Here is a 7298-nt window from a genome sequence, read left to right as displayed (position 1 = left end):
GCTGAACCGCCTCCGAACGCGGGGCGTACGCTCGTACGCAGCGCGTACGCGTACGTCATGCATGACCGAAGCCTCGACTGCCTCGGTTCGGATGGGACGGGTTGCTGGGTACGCGGGTCGGATGGGACGGCGGGTCGGACGGGACAGCGGGTCGGACGGGTCGGAGCTTCGGACGGGTCGGACGGGTTAGAACTCTTCGGATAGTGCGACGTGGACGATCCGAGACCCTCGATCTTAGTACGCGGGGCGTACGAAGGTACGCGGGGCGTACTTCGGTCCAATCCGATGACTCCCCTTCGGATATTACCGGGAATTTATAATTAATTTTATATTTATTATAAATAAACTTCAAAAATTCATATCTCCCTCATACGAACTCCGTTTTTGACGTTCTTTATATCCTCGCGAAGGTGAGACCATGATCTACGACTTTCGTTTAGATTCCGTTGGCTAATTCCGAAATTATTTTTATTATTTATTTATTAAAATGACGTGATTAAGGAATTTCTTCAAAATTTCATAACTTCCTCATCCGGAGTCAGATTTGGACGTTCTTTTTTTATGTACGCAAACCTTGATATGATTCCTACTACTTTCTTTAATCCGAACAAGATTTTAGGAAGGTTACATTTTGACCTAAATTTGATCGGTTTTACATTACATTGCCTCGAAATATCGGGTTGTCACATCATCCCCCCGTTAGAAGGAATTTCGTCCCGAAATTAGAATTTTAAGCAAGTTAGAAATTACGAATAACTAAGCAAAAAGGTGAGGGTATTTCAGTTTCATCTGATCCTCACGTTCCCAAGTGAATTCCGGTCCTCGCTTGGCATTCCAGCGAACCTTCACGATAGGGATACGGCTTTGCTTTGTCTGCTTGACCTCACGGTCCATGATCTCTATAGGTTCTTCCACGAAGTTGAGGCTCTCGTTGATTTCGATCTCGTCGAGTGGGATTACAAGAGTCTCGTCGGATAGACACTTTTTCAAGTTAGATACGTGGAATGTAGAATGTACGTTACAAAGTGCGTCTGGTAGTTCGAGTTTGTAAGCTACGGGGCTGACTCTTGCAAGAATCTCGAAAGGCCCTATGTACCTCGGATTAAGCTTCCCACGCTTGCCGAAGCGTATCAAGCCCTTCCAGGGTGAGACTTTGAGGAGGACTCGGTCTCCCACCTGAAATTCCAAAGGTTTCCTTCGCTTATCAGCGTAGCTCTTCTGTCGGTCTCTAGAGGCTTTCAATCGTTCACGGATCTGAACGATTTTCTCTGTTGTTTCCCGAATGATCTCCGGACCGGTGAGAGTACTGTCGGAAGTTTGCCCCCTGGCTAATTGGGTATCACCCACCTCAGCCCAGCACAGAGGGGATATGCACTTACGGCCGTAGAGAGCTTCAAATGGAGCAGCCTTGATGCTCGTGTGATAACTGTTATTATAGGAAAACTCGACAAGGGGTAAATGAGTATCCCATGCCTTCCCAAAGTCAATCACGCAGGCTCGCAACATATCTTCCAGAGTTTGGATGGTCCTCTCACTTTGTCCGTCGGTCTGAGGATGGTAGGCTGTGCTCATGTCCAGCCTTGTTCCTAGAGAATGTTGTAGTGATTGCCAAAATCTTGAGGTGAACCTACTATCTCTATCGGAGATAATGGACATAGGTACACCATGTAGCCGTACGATTTCCCTAATGTATGTTCTCGTAAGCTTCTCCATCTTGTCGGTTTCTTTGATAGGCAGGAAGTGTGCAGACTTGGTCAATCTATCAACGATGACCCATATGGTGTCAAGTCCACCCGTTGTCTTGGGCAACTTGGTTATGAAATCCATAGTGATCCGCTCCCACTTCCATTCCGGGATCTCTGGTTGCTGCAATAAACCAGAGGGCTTCTGGTACTCGACCTTAACCTTTGCGCAAGTAAGGCATTTACTTACGAAGGTAGCAATCTCTGCTTTCATATTAGGCCACCAGTATAGCTTCTTAAGATCCAGATACATCTTATCTGAACCTGGGTGGACGGAATACCGAGTGTTGTGCGCCTCGGTCATGACCAAGTCTCGGAAACCACCATGTTTCGGTGTCCAGATCCGGTTCATGAAATATAAAGCTCCGTCACCCTTGGCTTCTAAATTCTTGTCCATTCCTCTAAGGGATTCTCTTGACACATTTTCAGATTTCATGGCCTCAAGTTGAGCCGCCTGAATTTGCTTAGTCAGGTGTGAATGGATGGTTATCGATAATGACTTGACTTTGTGATCAGAATATTCCTTCCGACTTAGGGCGTCTGCTACTACGTTGGCTTTACCCGGATGATAACGAATATCGCATTCGTAATCACTGAGTAGCTCGACCCATCGTCGTTGTCTCATGTTGAGCTCCTTCTGATCGAAAATGTGTTGTAAACTCTTGTGGTCGGTAAAGATAGTGCTCTTCGTTCCATACAAGTAATGTCTCCAGATCTTCAGAGCAAACACTACTGCTCCTAGCTCAAGATCGTGGGTCGTGTAGTTAACCTCGTGTGTCTTCAATTGTCTCGAGGCGTAGGCGATGACCTTACCTCGCTGCATCAGAACACATCCGAGTCCTTGGTTTGATGCATCGCAATAAACTACGAAGTCTTCTATTCCTTCGGGAAGGGATAGTATTGGTGCGGTGCACAAGGCTCGTTTGAGCGTTTGGAACGCTCTTTCTTGTTTCTCTTCCCAGTCAAAGGCCACGCCTTTCTGGGTTAGTGTTGTAAGAGGCTTCGCTATTCGTGAGAAGTTCTGAATGAACCTGCGGTAGTAGCCAGCGAGACCTAGAAATTGACGAATTTCTGTAGGAGTCTTCGGTGCTGACCAGTTCTCAATGGCCTTAATTTTGGATGGGTCCACGTGGATTCCCTCTTCGCTTACCACGTGTCCTAAGAATTCGACTCTTCGGATCCAAAATTCACATTTCGAGAACTTCGCATAAAGTTTCTCTTTTCGCAATGTCCCTAGAACTTGTCGCAGATGATCGCCATGTTCTTTCTTACTTCGGGAGTAGATTAGGATGTCGTCAATGAAAACGATGACGAACTGATCCAAGTAGGGTCGGCATACTCTATTCATCAGATCCATGAAGACTGCGGGCGCATTGGTCAATCCGAATGGCATCACCACGAACTCGTAATGTCCGTAACGAGTTCGGAAGGCGGTCTTCGGCACATCCTCCCCTAGCACTCGTAACTGGTGATATCCGGATCTCAGATCAATCTTAGAAAAATAGTTCGCCCCTTGCAGTTGGTCGAATAGATCATCTATGCGTGGCAGAGGGTAACGATTCTTGACCGTCAGTTTGTTGAGTTCTCTGTAGTCAATACACATACGGAAGGATCCGTCCTTCTTCTTAACAAACAAGACCGGTGCTCCCCAAGGTGAGAAACTTGGCCTTATAAATCCCTTGCTGAGCAGTTCGTTAAGTTGACCAGAGAGTTCTTGCATCTCGGCTGGTGCTAAACGGTAGGGCGACTTGGCTACTGGGGTAGCTCCTGGGACTAAGTCGATTCTGAACTCGACTTGTCGTTGCGGAGGTAATCCGGGTAGTTCTTCTGGGAAAACGTCAGGGAAGTCGCTCACTACTGGGAGGTTCTTTAGTTCTTTCGTTTCTAGGTTCGTGTCGACGACGTGAGCAAGGAATGCGTGGTATTCCTAACGCAGGTATTTCTGTGCTTGAATACTTGATATGATGCGAAGACTTGCACCGGGTTTGTCGCCATAGACTATAAGAGTTTCGTTAGACGGGAGGTTTAGACGGACTGCTTTCTCGAAGCACATGATGTCAGCACGATGAAGGCTTAACCAGTCCATGCCAATGATGACGTCGAAACTTTTTATTGAGACTGGCATGAGGTCGATTGGAAATGAATGGTTGTCTAGGGTTAGGGTACAACCTAAGTATATGCTACTCGTATTTTCAGTTTTTCCATTAGCCATTTCTACTGTAAATAGTTCTTTGAGTGCGTGCGGTGGTTGGTTAAGCATGCGAGCAAATTTATGGTTTACGAAGCTTCGCTCCGCTCCACTATCGAATAGAATGCATGCATAGGAGTTATCGAGGAGGAACGTACCGGTTACTACTGTCGGGTCAGCAACTGCTTCCCCGTGGCCTATAGCCAGTACCCTCCCTGCTCCTCCAGCATTCCTCGCTTTGGGGCAGTCCCTCTTAAAGTGGCCTGCTTCGCCACATCCATAGCAGGTTGGGCTCGCGCCAGAGCCAGGGACTTGGTTGATAGGTTGTGCCGGGAATTTACAGAATCGGACGGTGTGTCCTTTCTTGTTGCAGTTAGAGCACTGCAATTCACGGCAGGGGCCGTTGTGGTGGTAGCTGCATTTGTTGCACTTGGGCGAACTTCCAGCATACCGACTAACCGGGGCAGTAGTAGTAGCAGTAGAGGTTACTACGGCATGAATTGCCACCAATTGCTGCTTTTTGGCAGCCTGCTGCTTCTTCCTTTCATCCCAGAATTTCCGCTTAGTATCGGCGGGTTTGGAGGGTTCCGGGACGGCTAGGGTGGTTGTGGTTGCCGGGGTTTTGACTCCATGGTCAATGAGTCGTTGTGCCAATCGTTTGGCACTGTCGAAGGTAGTGGGGTTTGACGCTAGCACATTCCCCTGATATGGAGGCACTAGTCCCCATATGTACCTCTCGATCTTCTTCCCCTCGGTGGGAACCATATTGGGGCAGAGGGCCACCAGCTCGCTGAATCGGGCAGTATAAGCGACCACATTGGTGCCCTTCATTGACAGGTTCCAGAGTTCCTGCTCCAGTTTCTGGATCTCGCCCCTCGGGCAGTATTCCTCAGTCATGAGGTCTTTCATTGTTTCCCAGCCCATGTCGTTGGCTACGACGAGAGTTAGTGCTTTGACGTGGCCGTTCCACCACGTTAGGGCTTTACCCTCAAAGGTGCATGCGGCGTATTTCACCTTGCACGCAGCAGGGCATGAACAGATTTCGAAGACTGATTCAGTCTTCTCGAACCACTGCGAGAGAGCAATGACTCCGCCGGTGCCATAGAAAGGCTTCGGCTTGCAGTTTGTAAAATCCTTGTAAGAGCACTCCCTTGAGCGCACAGGGATTTCGATCGGAATAGATTCCACAGGGGTTCCACCTCTGCTGGCATCAGAAGAGTGATACTGAGCCATGGCAGTTGCCACTGCTGCAGCTACGACAGCATTCAGGGCTACAGTATCGATGACCGGAGGCGGAGGAGGTGGTGGAGGTGCAGGATTATTCCTATTCCTAGGAGACTTGCGAGGAGGCATCCTTTAGCTGAAAGTTTAAAAAGATAAGAAAGATGGTAAGAATCAATTTGTAAGCAACGCGAGAGTGACCCATGGACTAACTAAACATAGTCCAACAGTTGAAAGGGTGCTTGAAACCACAACAAGCATTATTAGGAGGAAAGCACAAGTGTATAGATTTTTCCCAGATAGTTAGATCTCAAAAATACTGGAATTACCGATGTAATAAGTTCAGTGAAAATCGACCTAACAGTAGGTCATACATCATACCATATAGAAAAGTTTGACAGTTCTTAGATTTCAAATTTGAGTACGGAAGTTAGAAACATTTTACACACAAGTGCTACTTGGAGCACAGATGTTAAAGGCTATTCTTTAAATAAAAGATGGAGCTGTACTAGACATCAACCAACGGTGATGGGAAAATCCCGGGCGAGTACTGCGGTCGGACACTTGACGAAACACCTCTTGAATGGGTCGATCCTGAGTCCTCTGACGAGCTCGAAGTTCCAATATTTCAGCTCGTGAGGCAGCCAACTGCTATTGCAGGGTTTTATTTGTCCTCCGGGTCCGTTCCATGTCTTCTTCAAGACGGCGGATGCTGACTGTGTTGACACCTGAGTCGGCATCAATCTCTATGACCCGGTCGACGGCTGCTCCACCTTGCTCGACAATACGAGCTATTCTGCGGATAATGACAGGCAGAGCTCAGTCAGTAGAGCCACCATCGCTGACGTTGTAAAAGGTTCGGTCCCCAAAGTATGGTAAGGGTTGACCCTGATCATCACTCCAGCGGTTCGGTTGTTTGCCCACATGGGTGTAGGACCTGGAAACGCTGGTCGAGGGTTGTTGTTCGGGGCTTGACCTATAATCGGTAGGTTGTTGACTTCAGGCTCGGAGTCGGACCCATCTGAAAAGTCTTCTGCGAGGTGATCATCCAAAGGGATTGGATGATCAACTTCGGCTCTTCATCGATCCACCCGGCATTGCCTTCATTGGGAAAGTACGGGTCGCCATGATGGATATCTAGCCATCAAGATCTATGCGAGAATAGAGGTATAAGAATATAGTATACGTGTAACTAGTAGCGCAAAATACTCCTATAGTATTTTAAGTTTAAATTCTATTGATCTTCTTGTGGTATTGTTGGTAAGTTTTTAGACTTGTTAACCTATCACAACCATTCTAAGGCATGTGCTAATCACTCCTAGGATCAGCATAGTTGATCAGGCTATGCCATTTCCAGGACTGACCATACATCCCCGAGCTCACTTGTGATATTTAACAATCGTAATACTTTTGTTCTTGTCATTGTGACACTTATTTTAGTATGAATGCAGACTAGTATACTTAGTTAAATATTTTATTATTTTAAGTATAGACTCTTGGTCAGAGTTTAATCCCCAATGGGTTTATAGTTTAGTATATCTTTTATGGGTTGATATACTCAATTCACTATAAACAATGCTCTGATACCAATCTGTCACACCCCAAAACCAAGAACGGCGGAAACGTTCTGGGGCGGAGGACGTCATGTAAGGTAATCACAACACAGTAAATGTAAATAGGCAAACAACATCATCCATTGCATTAAATATATAAATTTAATACATGTGTGTTCTGTAAAATTTTAGACACCAAAAATATAACGTAAATCAAAATAACAAAATGATGAGTCTTGAGTACGCTCCATCATCTCAAAAGCTGGCATCGGTACCTGTCTACTGATGACCTGAGAATACAAGTTATTTTGAAAGAGTTTATCAGCATTAAGCTGGTGAGTTCATAAGTATTTTAGTGTCAATGTTCATTGTCAAAAACGTTTGAACTTGTCCCAATGTATAAGTTTGTAAAAATGTAAATAAATGTTTAAAAGTATTTGCAAAAGTTTGAATCTCTCAGAAAATCCTATATTTTCTATAATAGTAACCTTCTACCAAGGCTTAACTGTTTTGTAAACTCGTCTGTTGTAAAAGTGTGTGATTACCCAAGTATAACTATCATTTGATAAAATATAGTTTGTACATTAATGCTTA

The sequence above is a fragment of the Lactuca sativa genome, chromosome 1 (genome assembly GCF_002870075.4).
Source record: "Lactuca sativa cultivar Salinas chromosome 1, Lsat_Salinas_v11, whole genome shotgun sequence".
NCBI lineage: Eukaryota > Viridiplantae > Streptophyta > Magnoliopsida > Asterales > Asteraceae > Lactuca > Lactuca sativa.
Note: the sequence above shows the minus strand (reverse complement) of the source record.